A 15,628-nucleotide genomic window follows, 5' to 3' on the forward strand; every position below is an offset into this window, starting at 1 on the left:
TGTGCCTTTGAAGTGTGGGTCCTGTCCCAGACATCTCATCTCTCCTCTTCTTCTCCTTCCTCCTCTTCCACCTCCCTCCCTCACCTTTCCACATCTAGACTGCCGTGAAGTGATGCCTTCTCTCTTTTCTCCATCACACTCTCATTTTCTCTGACAGTCTTCTCTCCCAGAAGGATGTTTCAACCTTGCCTTGAGCCCAAATGTAATGGAGTCAGTTGTCCATGGGCTGAAGCTGTGAATTAATCAAATATTTCCTCTTAAGTTGTTTTTCTCGGTTATTTTGATATAGTGATGAAGATTAATTAACATAGATTGATGAAGTGTTAAAAAATGAACATTCATTTCTTCAACCCAGTTGCCACTGTAGCCCAAGAGTAGATTATGGAAGAAAATATAACAATATTACTGTAGTAATTTTTAAACAATATCTAACTTTTATTTGGATTTTATAATATTTACATTACTTGTCTTTTATAACATGTAAGGAATCTTTGTATAGATGAGCTCATGAAACACAAGAACTAGTAAAACAAAATGTTATCATCTCAATTTTGACCTTATGATAACAAAACCAGAAAGCTTACTTAAGTTGAGCACATTTGCAAGAACTAGGGTATGCCCCTGTCTCTCTGCCCCAGCATCTGGGCAATGTAATCACTGTGCGATCACATGAGGACCAAGAGGAGACAGACAAAACTGCACGTCCATGGTGCATCTGCCATCCTTCAGAGTTAAAGGATGCTCACATAAAGATGTTATTTGTTCCAGAAGAGTCACACTGCTGTTTGTCATTGTGAGCTGTGCCATTCACTAGGGGCTCATCCTCTCTCTCCCACTGGTTGCTTCTAGTCCTGAGTCAGGGCCTGCCTCCTGTCCATCATGTGATGCCTGCCTTTGTTTCTACAGCTGCCAGCTGTATCTTTGCCTATTCAATCTTTCTGAGTCGCTCTGTTTATGAGAAGAGTCACATGGCTGCTAGTCCCATTGAGTAGGATCAGGCAGATGAAAGGACTCATGGATCCCCAGGCAGTACTGATGAAAGACTTGATGAAGCTATGAGGTTAGCATATAGCAACAGCAAAGACAGCCTAGGAAAGCACCAGAGAGGAACAGGGCTTCTAGCATCATGTCCCTGTGTCCTTTCTCAATTGCGCAGAAGGCACTCACTCCTCAGGTCCTGACCACCAAGCGAGACATGACCACTTGGATTCAGAACCGCGTCTTCAAATGTGTGTTCTTTATCCTTTTGTTCACATCTGCTGTGGAATAATCCTTTTGTACACTGTGAAGATGTATTGCTCTCATTGTTAATGAAAAGCTGATTGCGTGATGGCTAGTCAGGATTTTCAGGGCAGAGAGAATGCTGGGAAAAAGAAGGAGGAGTTGTCTCAGGAATTTCAAGGAGATGAAGAAGAAGCAGGAGATGAACTTGCTGTACTGATAGAAGGTATCAAGCAATGTGGCAGAGCATAGATAAGAAATATGGGTTAATTTAAGTTGTAAGAGTTAGCTAGTAACAAGCCTAAGCTATCAGCCAGTCATATATAATTAATAATAAGTCCCTGTGGGGTTATTTGAGAATTGGCTGGCAGGACAGAAAAGTCTGTCCATACACATCATCCAAACCTGCCCATTGACCAGACCCCATGATAGAAATCAAGAAAAATTTCAGCCAGGCACAGATACTCTATACATACATCTTCTAAACACAGTGCTAACAAGCAGAGACATGCCATTCCAATCCATCTTGCACACCAGCATAAGAACACAACATACTTCATTTGGGTTAAACCAAGAGTCCTCCCCACCCTGGTTTTCCAAGGATGAGCACAACTGAGAAAAACAGTTTTGATTTCCTGTTTTAGTCACGCAGTTGATGATGGTCCACAAACGTTAAATAGAAAGTCCTAGAAATAAACCATAAGTTTAAAATTGCATGCCATCTGGATAGCATAATGGAATCTTGTGCCATCCTGCTGTGTTCTTTATGGGACATGAATCATTCCCCTTCCTGAGTATCCATACTGTAAACACCACCCACCTGCTCTTCACTTAGTAGCAGCCCCAGTTATCTGGTCAACCATTGCAGTATTACAGTGTCCCTTATTTTACTGATTAATAGTCCCAAAGCACAAGACAAGTACTGTCTGAGCATCCCCTACTCTGCTCTTTGTTCCTACAGATGTGTCAGACAAATGGAATGATACATTATGTGGCTATTGGTAAAATTCCTTCTCAAGAGGTGGGGGGCATGAAGGGGTGGGGGCAGACATAAGACAAATCTCCCCTTCCTCCTAAGGTCATAACAATAAACTAAGACTCAATTCTACAAATGTTCATTCTGGGGGAACCCACGAGTTCACTGGACTTCCTGATAGCTCATGGGTGAGGGGTTCCTTATTGGAATGTGGGTGCTCCTTTCCAAGAGTCCTTATAGGCAAGTCTTTACTCAGCATGGATGGTGGCTTCCCCACAGCTCCATTGATGGATCTGCTGTCCCCTAGTCTTCCCTGGCCTTGATATGCCAGTCTCTGTTCCAGGCCATGAGGCTGAGGGCCATTAGGGCAGAGTCGCATACAGTACATGGTAGGGATGGATAGAACTCATACAAGGGTTCCTGTAACCCCCTGACACACACACTATAAGGGATGTAAACAGTCACCAAGCCCAACTGGAATGACCTTTCACAAGTAGACACAGCTGAACTCCTGAAGACCGTGATGGCTCGGCTCAGAGAATAATCATGGAAAACAGTGCTCCTGCATTGAGTGACCTTGTCACTGTTTAGCATGATCTTTCCACAGTTCTTCAAAACCCAAGTAAAGGGTATTTTAAAATATTTTACACTTACTTATGTTGTGTGTGTGTGTGTGTGTGTGTGTGTGTGTGTGTGTGTGTGTGTGTTGGTACACACATACCTAGTACCATGGTGCAAATGAGTTCAACTTTCCCTATACTGAGTGGTTTCCTGGGAATAAAACACAAGTTGTCAGTCTCGGTGGCAAATGTCCTTACCCACTGCTCTTGTAAACAGTATTTTTCATTTTCATTTTATAGCTAAAGAGGCAGCAAGAAATGCAAGGATGTAACTGAGTTCATGGCAGACCTGGGCTTCTGGTGCAGACTTGCTCATTCCAGCCTTGGTGACCTTCTGGAACATGGAGAGCGGTTATAAAATCCTGGTGACTCGAATTAGGAACAAGATTTTATGTTTAATTTGGTTGCTAAGTCACTGAAGTAGGTACAGACTGACCTTGGGCCAGGTTTCTAGATCCAGCCTGTTCCTTTCACAATAATTACTGTATGATTTTGAACCATTATTTCTACCATAGATTCATTTGAAAATCCAATGGAAAGTTTGCACATTTGGTCTTCAAGAAAAATAGGGACACAAACATGGACACACACACATACAGATACACACACGCTCACGTACAGACACCCACATACATGCATATGGAGACAAAGACACACATATACACATACATGGACACACATAGACACACACACATACACAAACAGTGCACAGGGTTTGCGGACTCCTTAAGCTCATTTAAACATCCAAAGTTAAGAACCCACAACTCCACAGTCTCAGCTCCTTGAACTCCAGATTTCTAACATGCCTACGATGCAAAATGCAATTCTGTATTTTTAATGATATTTAGAGAAATCGTTTTTCCCCTGCTTCAGCAGCAAAACCAGAGTAATGCAATTCAGAATAAAACCAGCACGTGGATTTACTTCTAAAAAAAGATCATTGAAGAGCAACCCACAGCCAAACCCACACGACACGTCCCCTCAGAAATAAATCTTCATTATTTAATTTGAAGTACCCCATTTCTACACCACATGCAAAGTGTTATTATTAACAGGCAAAAAAATGCACCATGACCTGGGTTTTAAGCAAATATTGATTTGAGGTTTATGGGATATATATGCTTCTATAGGAAAAACAAGAGCTACATAGATGAAGATTAATAGGGTTAGGGCTAGAGAGATGGCTCAGCGGTTAAGAACACTAGTTGTTCTTCCAGAGGATCCAGGTTCAATTCTAAGCATGAGCTCACGACTGTCTGTAACTTCAGTTCCAGGGTACCTGACACCATCTTACAGACATATGTGCTGGGAAAACACCAGTGAACACTAAAAAAAGAAAAAGATTGATAGGGTTTGCAAATCCTTCAGGGGCCCAAGCTATGACGCACATGGGTGGGAAGTAAGACACATACTGTCTGAAAAACTAATTACAGTTTCTCGGAGAGAACTGCTTCTTGTGCATGCAGCCACATGCTATTTGGAGAAGGACAGCCAGGGACTTCAGAAATCCCGTAGCTGGAAGGGGTGGTGTCAGGGACCAGAGCCCCCGTGGTGGAAACTTATGACTGATGGAGTTCAGTGGACAGCCTCATGCTAAAGACTCACAACGGATTCTGGGAAGCTGACCACGCACATGAGGCCTCAATATTGTTCTACTAGGAACAGAAAAGGTGTAGAAACAGCACAAATACACAGCGGACCCAGCACGTCTGCGGTGTGGAGTTTTCAGAAGAATATTTACATCATCAATATTAATATGGAAAGCCAGGGACACAGAGAACAAAAAGGGCCGTTTCAAAACTATGTTTTAGCCTGGCTCCATAATTGTAGGAAAAAGAAGTTATATGTCAGTATTCCTTGGGGAGAAAAAAAAAGTCTGCTTAGCAAAAAGTCATTGGTGGTTATTTCTCAGTGGTAAGGTTTTAAAGATTTATTTTAATTTTTAATTATGTGTGTGTGAGAGACAGAGAGTCACAGACACACACACACACACACACACACACACACACACACACACACACACAGCAGGTGTCCTTAGAGCCCAGAGGTATCAGATTTTCAGAAGTTTCCGGTGCTTTGTGAGCACCTGACCGGAAGCCTGAAACCAAACTTCAATCTTCCTTGAGAGCAGTACACACGCTCAACTGCTGAGCCCCCTAGGATATAGTTTTCTTTAAAACATTCTGTGGGTCAAATTTTTTTTTCCAATGAATGTGTTCTTCCCATAGTCAGAATGGAAAGTAATAAAGTTTTTCATTATCTGGCAAAAAAAAAAAATCTGATTTGTGAAAACTCATTGCCTAGGGTTTCTGCTTTTGTTTTTTGCTGTGTTTTAAAAGTCAACTTGTTTCATTTTAGTGTGTTTCCTTGCATCTGTCTTGATATGTTGCAGTTTGAATATTCAAGCTCTCACCTAGTGACCTTGACCGTCTCTGAAACCTGAAATAAAGGACGAGGAATTGTCATGTTGGGGCATGACACTTACTTAGACTCACAGAGGAAGAGGGGGAATAGATACTCCTGCTTGGTAAACAGGACTGACACATCCCGTGGTCTCCACCACTAAGAGATGATTACCTATTTGCACAAGGTGTCCGGAAAGGTAATTAGTTACAGAAAACACAGCCTCTGCTCTGGGAAGGTATAACTTCTAGACCTTACACGGGAGAGGTGTAGAATGCACTCCTAATTAAGAGTCTGAGCTTACACAGCATAAGTGGTCTCTTAGAGGGTTAGTGAATTCTTCAGTTGTCCTTCTACCTCAGACACAGACACACAGACACACACACACACACACACACACACACACACACACACACACACACACACACACACATACACACACACACACAGAGCCCCCTTTCCATACTGTGCCCTGGAGTAGCTTCACTCCTAGGACAATCTGTACTCATATTCTCATATACTTTATCAGTAAACACTTACTATTTAGTAGATAATATTGAATGTTGAAACTAATGAGTACTTATTTGAAAAAAATGGCCAGCAAGATGGCTCAGCAGGTAAGGGTACTTGTCACCAAGCCTGATGACCTGAGTTTGATCCTAAGAGAACTGTTCTCTACAAACCATCTCTACCTGCACACCATGGTGTCCACACACACACACACACACACACACACACACACACACACACACACACAGGCCATTTTTAAAAAAAAAAAAAGGTGAATTTAAAAAGAGAAGTTAGGGAGCAGGGCAGGCAGTTGGGTTGCCTGTGTGTGTGTGTGTGTGAAATAAGGAGTGTTGACTGAAAGAATTTCATCTGTGAAAACATGCCAGACACCACCACAATTATTAAAGCAACAGTCACTTCAAAACACAAAAGTTAAGTATCACAAGTGGCTTCGGACTAAGAAGACCCTTGTCCACGATCTGTGTTCTGAGAGAATGCAGGGGAGGGTATTACTGTAGGGTGTGCTGACTTGTCTTATAGTGTAGGTCTTGTTGGGCCTCGAACCCTTATCTCTACTGTTGCTGTTTTCAATCTCCTGACTTTTCCAAAATTAATAGCTAGTGGCATTTTAGGCCTTCTGAAATTGGCTCAGAATTACTTCCACTGAGTGACCGTCCTTATCATGAACCGGAAGTGATCAAAGCTTTTTTTTTTTTTCTTTTGCTAACTATAGACTCTGGATGATCACACACTTCATCTGAGGACTGGAGCGATTGCTCAGAAGGTGAAGAAGTGCTTGTCACATGACTACAAGGACCCTGGTTCAGATCCACAGCACCTGACAAAAAGCCAGGAATGGTAGCGTATACCTGTCACCCCAGTGCTGCAGGGTGGAGACAGGAGGGTTGTGGAGGTTCACTTGAAAGCAGTCTAGACAAAATGGCAAGCTCCAGGCTCAGTAATCGACCCTATCCCAAAAATAAAGTGAAGTGACTAAGGGAGACACGGGAAGTTGACCTCTGGTATACGTAAGCAAAAGCACCTGTGCACACAATTTCATTTGAGGCAAGGCCAGTCAGTGTTAAATCTGCAACCTAGATTTAAGGGAGGCACATGTCAAGAAATGTTGAGTCATGCTGCTTCTGTGCATCTAACTTTACAAGGGCATTTTCTTTTTTTACAACCCATTCTACTGGATCCGCATGACATGCTGTCTCATTTCAGTATGTGCTCAACTGGAAAGGATGACCTCAGATGAGGTCTCCAAACTCCAAACTTTTCCAAGACAACACACACACACACACACACACCACAGATTGAGAGAGAGAGAGAGAGAGAGAGAGAGAGAGAGAGAGAGAGAGAGAGAGAGAGAGAGAGAATGCAGTTGGAATCTATGCTAGATTTCTAGGAAAACCTGACATTTTGAGTTATCTATCATCAACCTACAAAAAAAACATCATTTGTGGTTCAGAAAAATTCGCCCCAGAATATACAAACCAACACCCCTGGGCAGCTGCTAACTACACAATGACACCATAGGAGTGTTGGTCTTGTTCATAGATATTACAGTGCTGGAGATGAACGGAAATTAATCCACTGTGTGTTCATAGCCTGACTGTTACACCCGACATACCCTTTCATATAATAGCCTGTGCTCTAGGCCAGAGAACGGGAGATAAAAGGAGGTCATTAACTCAAATACTAAATGATAATGGAATTTTCTTCTTAATCAGATTTTCTGATTACCTAAGCCTTTGGCAGGACCGACTTTTGCAAAAAAATCAGCTTTCTGAAATGTCTGAGTCATTCTGAAGCATGTACTACAGAGAACAACTAACTCTGCTTCACGGTTTTGTGATCATCATTCCACACACTAACATGTGTGCGCACATGTGTGTGTGCGCGCATGCGTGTGTGTGTGTGTGTGTGTGTGTGTGTGTGCGTGTGTGCATGACATAACCTATTTTTAAACTCGTTCCTGAAAGGATCCCAGTTCTGTTTAGGATTGGAGATGGCTACTTAATAAATAAATCTGCCTGCCTGGTAGATGCCAGCAATTCCTATCTGCTGTGATTGGTGGGTCCAGGTTGTTGGGTTTTTTTTCCCCAGACAGCTTTTCTGAGTTCTAGATGTTTATTCTTATTCTATATCTTTGTCTGGAGTTTGTGGGAGGTATTTGTGGGCCCTGAATAAGAAACGCCATCTGGGGTTCATTTCTTCAGTTCTGTTCAGAAAGAACATTGTGGGCATGTAAATCTCAAACTGCTGAGTGACTCTCTGGCTACTTCTGATAAAATCTAATGGGAACCAGGGCCATGTCCCCCCACCCCCCAGGGTGTTTCCCAGTCTGAGATTTCATGGTTGCCCCACAACCCACTTGAATAGCCGCCTCTAATGGCATCAGGTTGGCATGCTTCGTGTCTCCCTGATAGGCCTGCAGACACGCTTTGCAACAAATTACCCTGGCTCTGCCTCCTGCCCACAATTACATGTGCTCACTTGTAAATTTCCAGCCAGTACACTTGAGGCCACTTCCTTAGGGTCCGGGAAAGCTGTTATTTTCCATTAGTCTAATGTCTCAAGACTGGGGAAGGCTCAGGCATGGAGTCACTTTGTTTTCTGTATATTTTACACAAATGTAAAAGTTTTTTTTTTTTTTTAATGTATTCTGTCTCCAAATTGCCAGGGGATTTACACTTATGACCTAATTGTGATCAATGTCCCACTGTCCCAATTCACCATCCCTGAGCCTCAGGAGGCAAACACGTGAGCTACACTAAGGGTACATCTTCAGCTAGCCTGCCAGAGAGCAAAAGTCATCCTTTGCTGTCTAGAAGGCAAACTTCCTTTCTCCTACATGAAAACAATCTACCCGATTCACAATCACCAATAACAGAACCTCTGGTTCAAAGCCTTTCATTTGAAAAAGGTTTTAAACACTGAAAAGTGGAAGTTGAGTGTAGCTGGAAGTTTTCCTGTGTCCTGCCTGATCCCGCAGCCACTTGGTCCCAAGTAAACACACAGAGACTTATATTAATTACAAACTATATGGCCTATGGCTCAGGCTTATTATTAACTAGCTCTAATAACTTAACTTAACCCATTTCTATTAATCTACATTTTGTCATGTGGCTTCGTGATGTTCCCTGTTCTCTCACATCTTGCTACTCCTGGCAGTGGCTAGCAGCATCTGTCCCAACTCCTCCCTTCTCCTCTCTCTATCTCTCTTGGATTTTCCCACCTGGCTCCATCCTGCCCTGCTATAGGCTAATGTAGCTTTGTTTATTAACCAATGGGAGCAGTACATATTCACAGCATACAGAAAGACATCCCACAGCAGTTGAAAGCTTAGATGTCTCATCACCCCATCTTTACAATAACAACAAAATATCTTGAGCCCTCTGGAAATCAATCACATTTCTTGGGCCATCAGGGAGCGGAGGTCCCAGGCCACCCACCACCTTGAATTCTGAAGAGACTGTAGACAGAAGACACAGCACTGGGTGGCTTAGGGAGCAGAGGCCACTTGGGCCATCAGTTCAGATTTTGGGATGAATTTCTCCAGGCCGTATGTACACTGCTACAAAAAGTGTGTGCTGGGGGGAAGGGGTGGCTTTCAATTTCAGAGATACCCCACCATACCGGAGAACATCCTTTTAGGAAACTCACTCATTTCATAATGAAAATCAAGACAATCACACTAGATACATGTTGAGGAAAGATGGGAAGTAATCATTCTGAACTATGGTCAGTGTGATTTCCACAACAAAATGCAGCACTTCAGTGACGAAGACTCCAGTAGACCCTAGCTTAGCTTAAGGAAAAGAGCAACTGCCCAACCCCAGCCCTTGTCAGGCTTGTATCTCATGCAAAAGGGCGGAGAACAAACAAGCTGAGGAGCCGGTAGCCCACAGGTAGAGGTCTGTCAAAAACCGACATAATCTTAAGACTGTAGATGTTACCTGTCTCCACTCCTTACAGCCTCAGTAACTATTTTTCAAACCTCCTTGAAGTATAAGTCATCAATAAGAAACAGGGACCAATTCCCGTGTGCTGGAGAGACCAAACAAACATGACCTCAGCCAGGGGACCGGCATTAATGTCAATGTCGATGACTCCCAGTGACAGCAGGTGTTTGATGAGCTAGGATGAAATGGCACCTCATGAGCTTCCTTTTATAAACAACTACTCAGGAGCAACTATCAGACAGATCGCAACAGATCATCCTGCAGAATGCTTGACCTCATAAGTGTCCAGGTCCCCAGAATAAAAGGGAAATCTGAAAAACTGTCACAGCCCAAGGAAGACACAGTGGCTGTGGGTATCACGGGGTACTGGAATATAAAAAGATAGTAGGTAGCTGGGCACGTCTATAATAGTTAGAAGCTGTTTTTAAAACTAAATTCTTTTTTTTTAATGTAAAACAAAATGTTAACACACTGACAGTAGGTAGGTGGTGGTGCACATCTGTTATCCCGGAACTAGGAAAGTGAGACAGGAAGATTTGAGGGTTGAGGAGGATCTGAGGGTTGAGGTGCACCTTTGCTGTATTGCAAGACCTTGTCGCAAATTTGGGGATGGTGTGTGGAAAGGACATTATTTAAAAATTAAGCAAATACAAATACACTCTGGCTTCTAGTTGATAAAAAAAAAAAGCATCAATACTGGTTCATAAATTCTAAAGCAGTGGGTCTCAACTAGGGGTGGCATATCAGAACTCCTGTATATCAGATATTTACATTATAATTCATAACAGTAGCAAAATTATAGTTATGAAATAGCAACAAAGTAATTTTATGGTTGAGGGGGAGGGGAGTCACCACAACATGAGGAACTGTATCAAAGGATCGGAGCCTTAGGAAGGTTGGGACTCACTGGACTAAAGCGAACTGCCCATCAAGTAAAACAGGTGATGCTATCACGACTTTTCTGTGAATTGAAAGCTGCTTTAAATCCTTTTTTTATTGTAAAACAAAATGTTAACACATTGAGAACTGGAAAACTAACACACTTGGATTATTGTGGGTTTTTTTTCCCCCTGATATTCCTGAGTTTGTAGTCTCAAGGGGAGAAAGTATGCCAATATGAGGAAAAACAATGTTTCCTGACACCAACACAGTAACAAAACAGGATAAAAAATACAGCTTTAATCTTCCAAAATGTTTAAATTTAGCTTAAAGTACAGAAACAAATGCCACTGTGTATTAAACTAATTTAAAAGGTTTTAGTTATGGCCTCCAAACTGTTCATTATTTATCCTGAGTTCACTTGGAAGCAGCATGGATCGCCTGTCGGTTTGGCACGGTGCCTCGCCTCAGCTGTGAGGTTAACTCAGATTCAGTGCAGGATTTCAAGGGGTCCTGTCAGGTGGGGCAAGCGGCAAACAGAAAATACTACAGTTGCTCCAGATCCCAAGCTGGAGGACAGACAGAGCTGAGCTATAGGGACACAAGAGACCAAGAGGGAGGGAGAAATTAGAAGGGTCTTCCTGGAGGAGGTGGCAGGTCACCGGAGATCACAGGCTTCCTGGAAACTCCAAGCCCTCGAAGGTGATAAGGGAATCTCTTTGTGGCCATGTTCTCTAGCACAGGAGGCAACATGGGCGAGGCCCTGACTTCTGTGGGAGAACTGTGGAAGCATGCCGTGGTGAGTAAACAGCCATCATTTGAAGGGACTGCAGACCCCAATGCCCTGTCTGTTACCAGTTGTCACTGTGCACCCCAGTAGGGCCAGCTGAAGAGTCCTCAGCCCCTCCTCTGTAGTTGGGACGAATGCTTTAGTGCTCCAGCATACAGGCCTAGAATCTCAGCTACTAGGCTGAGGCAGGGGATCACTGGGTTCAGTTGTATAGTGAGTTCAAGACCAGACTAAGCAACTTAGTGAGACCTTAGCTCAAAATAAGAAGAAACACATAAAAGGGGTCTGAGGATATGGATATAGCTCTGTGGCAGAGTGATAGTGGGGTGTGGCGTTCAGGCCCCAGCAGAAAATTAAGCCAAACACATGAAAACCAGAAAGCAACTTTCCTCGTTGACTCAGAAGTTTAGACTAAGCATGTACTATTTTGCTCCACAGACGAGCTTGGATGCTGTCGTCAAGAAGGTACTGGTCTGCGCTGGAACAAACTATAAAGGTCTTGGGGGTCAATGGAATAGATGCTTTTCACAATCCTGGGCTGGTGCTGGGCAGGTAACCATTCAGGAGCCCGCCTCCTGTGGCCCTGCAGCGCCACCTTGCTTTAGGGCCTTAAAACTGGGGCCAGGTTGGAAGACAGGGAAAGTGTTACCTACCTGCATCAGAACATCAGCCTTACATCAGCTTACCTCCCACCAGCAAAACCCACAGGGCTGGGTGGGCTGGGCATCATGCTCCTTAACTAGACAGCACTTGCCAGCCGCTGGTCTACACCACAGAGCCAGAAGGGACATCTTCAGTGGGGGCTAGCCATCTTGGCCTCCCTGGGGAGACGCAGAGACCTAACACAAATCTGACCCCTTCTCACAGCCTCGAGAATCCAACGCACAAAGCAGAAAGAATTAACTTCTAATTTCACACCCGCTGAATAGAAGTTACAGTAGCTAAAAATAACCTGGAGAAAAAGCATAAAAGCTTTGTACTGGGATCTCCCAACGTGCTGCCTGGGTCAGAAGGCCAGCACTTGCCCTTCGGCCATGGAACACAAATAAATACAGAGGCAGAACTATTCTGTACAGAAATACAGATTAAACATCATCTAGTGAGTGACAATGTGGCACCCCCTCACCTCTGGCCTCATTCCGGCGGCGAAGTCTGGGTTCCATCCACCCTTGCTGTACCAACAAAGCAGGCATCAACTACTTTTTAAAAATTCAAGACGGCCTGGTCTTTATTTCCTCTATGTTTATCCCCTTGCCATCCCTAGGAGGCTGGAGTCTGACCCAGTGTCTGCCTGGGAGTCAGAAAGCATTATTTCTACTGATCATCACCACCTTACCCACCAGGGGGTTCCAGCAAAGATCCTGGAGAGGATTTTTGGAGTGGTGGTTGTTTGCTTTTGTTCTGATCACGGGGTCTCTCTGAGACAGCCACATCATCCTCGTTGCACAATGGGAAACATCCAGTTGTTGCAATATAATCCCACTATGAAGAAATTTTGTTTACTATGATGCTCTCTTGGGACTGCGATGGAAATGGCAACCTGGGTTCACCTCTCCCACATTCTTCCATGCTCCAGCAGCCTCTTGGGTGGAGCAGAGGCTGTCATGCCCATTTCCCTCTTACCTGTCCCTGGCCAAGAGAACAGGAGACAGACTAGGGTCAGGAGAGCTTGGTATCCATGCACCCACTTTCTGGACCCTTGCTTTCTTCATGCTTGTTGATTTTGATGTTGTTTACAATACGGTGGACACAAGATGAGCCAGCAAGACGCCTCAGTGGCTGATGGTGCTTGCTGCCAAGGCAGATGATCTGAGTTCGATCCCCAGGTCCCACATCAGGGAAGGAGAGAACTGACTCCCAAAAGTTGTCCTCTGACTCCCACATGCATGGCATGACGAACAAGAGGGCACAGGAGTACATACACACACACACACACACACACACACACACACACACACACACACACACACACATCTTAATAGGAAAAGAAGAGACAAGATGAACCTTCTTCCAACTCCCTTACCCTTCTGCCTCACCAAGTACTGAGGACATTGAGAGCTGTCTGCACCTTCTTGCTCCTGAGTGGGAAGTCCCCAGAGGTGTGACAGACCTTCAGGCACAGACTGGATGTCTGTATTGCCCGGTGTGACCCTACTCAAACTCCACTTTCAGGTGAATGAATTTAAGGTCTACACCCCCACCCCAAAGTGACTATTACCTTGCCACAGTGACAGATCAAGACCTAGTGTGTCCTAGAGGATTCAAATCCTGTCACCACAGCTTGGATAATGGTGAAGGGCCTACTTGACTTAGTTTGCTTGGGGATTTGGTAGGGTTGTATGAAAAAGTCATTTTCCTGTTTGAAACAGAAGGCAGTTCCCATTCCTGTGAGGACTAGCAGTCATCTTGTGCCCATGAAGCAGATTGACTTGAAGATCCCTAGGAACAGGGGTGAGTACTTGGAAAGATCATGGTGAGGACTCTGAGAAAGCTGGTCAGTTGATTTCCCACAGAGAGGAGACAGAAAAGCACCTCAGAGATAACCCAGTGCTTGCTGGATGCTCCTATACTGTAGACATTTCAGTAATAAGAAACAGTATATGATAATATGGATTTAAATAACTTCCATGCAAATACACACTAATTAATATATTTCATTTCAAAGTCACATTTTTGTTATCAGAGAACATTACATTGGCATTCTGATTCCAAAGTTAGCAGATCAATGGAGCATTTTTGGACATGACCCAAGGACATCAAACCTGTTATTTTTGAAACCATAAGACTATGGCTAATTGCTAATTATTTCAAGCATTAAGAAGCATTGCATGCTCCTGAACCAAGGTCTCTCATTAGCAGTGCTAATTTTGCTAGCCTCCACCCCCAGTCTCGACTCCCCCTGCTCTGCTGCTGCCAGAACCCCTCTCTCTGCGGCTGGTTCTGTCTTTTGTGTCTGTGTGAGAACCCTGGAGGAAACATGGGCCAGAGGAGACAGAAAGCCAATATGGCTTACCCAGCCCACCCACCCTTAAACGCTACATAACAGAGATTCATTACAGCCCCCAATTGCCCATCCACACCCAGCTGTGCTACTCCAATTCTTTTCTTTACATTCAGTTGACAGCTGCTGATCTAACCTCCACCTAGCAGCTCTAGTCAAAATGCCAAGCAGATTTTAAGGTGCATGAAACTATTTCCAGGTCTGCTTAGCCATCTCTTCTTCCAGGATCCTCCCATGATGAAAATAACTGATGCTGACCCCGATAACTAATTATCCTTGGCAATTTACAGCTTTGTCTTTATTTCTCTTCTGTTGAGTTTCCACACACTGACTCCATTTTCTGGAGTATGGACCAGCCAGGCCTTAGTGCAGCGGTTCTCAACCTGTGGGTCATGACCCCTTTGGAGCTGAATGACCTTTTCATAGGGGTCACCTAAGATCATCGGAAAACACAGAGATTTACATTACAATTCATAACAGTAGCAAAATTACTGTTGTGAAGTAGCAACAAAAATAATTTTATGGTTGGGGGTCACCACAACATGAGGAACTGTACTAAAGAGTCGCAGCGTTGGGAAGGTTGACTACCATGCCTTAGTGAAAACAGAAATCACCTCCAAGTCTCTTTAGATTATCTCGGCTTCACCTGTCACCAAAGCCCTCAGTGACTATGTCCAGCATTTAGTGAGCTCTGGCCAGGTTTCACTCAGGTGCACCCTGCTGCTTGCTCCTCATGCTCCACCAATATATCTACAACATGCCGTGGGACTGAGAGTTGGAGGGCTTTCACTCCTGCTCCTCTCCCATCCTGAGAGACTCACGTAGCAAACCTCTGACCAATGTAAGACCATGGCTCACAATTAAACTTCCTTTATGAGTTTCTAATTAGCAGGTACCTGGTAAGGAGCAGCGTCCGGTAGGGAAGACTCACTTTGGCGCTGTTGAGGGGACAGCACATCCTGAAGGGGAAGTCATCGAGGCATGAGAGGTTCGTGGCTGTGGCAGGAGGAGAGCAAAGCTGCTTGCCCACATCTCACTGGACCAGGAAGCAGACAGAGAGGACAAGAGGTAGGACTGGGCTATCAGTGTCCCACCCAAACTTCAAGTCCTGCTCCTTCTAGCTAAATCTTACCTCCCCAAAATTCTGCCTTCTCCGCCAACAGCACCACCAGCTAGGAACCAAGCATCCAAACACATGAGCCTATGGAGGCCATTTGAGTCCAAGTCCTAAGACTCTTGATTTGGGGTGGGCTGTGGCCT

The 15,628-nt window shown here is 44.2% G+C and overlaps 1 long non-coding RNA gene across 1 annotated transcript in view; it reads left to right on the forward strand.

The window, feature by feature from the left end:
- Window positions 1–15,628, forward strand: part of LOC128114609 (uncharacterized) — a 43,889-nt gene that overhangs the window by 23,712 nt on the left and 4,549 nt on the right. Inside the window, exon 3 of the long non-coding RNA XR_008219830.1 lies at window positions 6,464–15,436. This is a non-coding gene — a long non-coding RNA (uncharacterized LOC128114609). The remainder of the gene's footprint in view (window positions 1–6,463; window positions 15,437–15,628) is intronic.

Source organism: Peromyscus californicus, unplaced genomic scaffold (genome assembly GCF_007827085.1).
Source record: "Peromyscus californicus insignis strain IS unplaced genomic scaffold, ASM782708v3 Scaffold_19__1_contigs__length_69161282, whole genome shotgun sequence".
NCBI lineage: Eukaryota > Metazoa > Chordata > Mammalia > Rodentia > Cricetidae > Peromyscus > Peromyscus californicus.